Genomic DNA, 1,517 nt, shown 5'->3' with positions numbered 1-1,517 from the left:
GATAGATTGATTTGTTTGACAATAAGTTTGACCAACTATAGTAACTCTGAAATCTGGACTAAATGTAGCTAATTATTATTCTGAATATATAATCTGTCTCTTATACACATCTAGATGTGTATAAGAGACAGGGACTTACTGACCATTTCATGATTTTCTGTACTAGGAAAATAGCATAGTGTAATGATGCCATAAGGGAATAACAATTCGATCTACTAAAAACTATAATAAAGATACATTTTTAAATGAATTAAGAAATACTGACTGGTCTTCTGTTCTTTCTTCGACCGATGTTAATAGTGCATGGCGGCTCTTCTCCAAACTCTTTATCAGGGCTCTCGACATGTTGGCTCCTGTCAAAACCATTAGGATCAGACAGCGCACTGAACCATAGATCACAGGAGAAATCCTGAATGCCATACATGAAAGAGATGCGTTGCTGAGGAGGTGTTGAGGAAGAGTGGCCATGCTCCTGACCTTTACTCTAGGTTTCGTAAGCTAAGAAACAGGGTTCAGAAAAACATCAACAAAGCTAAACGTCAGTTTTTTTGTAAGTAAAATAGACGAAAACAGAAACAATCCGAAGAAGATATGGAAAACTTTAAAAGACCTTGGTTACTCAGCTAAGGCTAAAGATCAATCACAGTTTGTTATTAATAAGGATAGTAAAAAGGTTCATGAAGGTTATTAAGTGGCCGAAATATAACAATGTCTTTAGTACTATTGCTGCCAAACTTATCAATATGTTAATACCATCTCCTTCATATATCTACTGTACAATATCAAATACCTTCATTCATTGCATTCTATTACTTTGTTGTCAAAGATTCATTCTCACTTCAAGAAGTCAGTGCCGATTTCGTCTATTCAGAGCTTTGTGGTCTCGATTCAACCAAAAGCACTGGTCTAGGTGGAATTCCTTCTCGCTTCTTGAAGGATGCTGCTTGTGTGATTTGTGAGCCACTCACCCATATAATTAACCTCTCTATCACAGTGAAACTGTGCCTGTTGATATGAAGTCTGCAAAACTTAAACCACTTCACAAAAAAGGCAGTAAGCTTGATTTTGGTAATTATAGACCAATTAGTATTTTAAGTGTAGCGTCTAAGATCCTCGAAAAGGCTGTATTAGTTCAACTAAGTAGTTATCTCTCTGCGCACAACATAATCTATAAATTCCAATCTGGATTTAGGGGGAGTTATTCGACTGATTCTTGTTTGATTTATTTACAAGATTATATACGAATTCAGTTGTCTTCGGGTCTTCACGTGGGCATGATTTTGCTTGATATTCAAAAGGCTTTTGACAGCGTTATCCATGGTATCCTTTGTAACAAACTGAGTGCTCTCGGTGTCAAGTCATCAGTGGGGTGGTTTAATCATATCTTTCAAATCGGTCTCAAGTAGTCTATGTCAATAACTCAGCCTCGAAACCCATGCCTATAGATTATGGTGTCCCACAGGGGAGCACAGTGGCGGCGGGATTAATCCCCCTCCCCCACCGGACAGGTCAAGCCC

Source organism: Anneissia japonica, unplaced genomic scaffold, assembly GCF_011630105.1.
Source record: "Anneissia japonica isolate Jap-2015-1 unplaced genomic scaffold, ASM1163010v1 scaffold275_len1219475_cov178, whole genome shotgun sequence".
NCBI classification, from domain to species: Eukaryota; Metazoa; Echinodermata; class Crinoidea; order Comatulida; family Comatulidae; genus Anneissia; species Anneissia japonica.
This window is presented reverse-complemented; position numbering follows the sequence as displayed.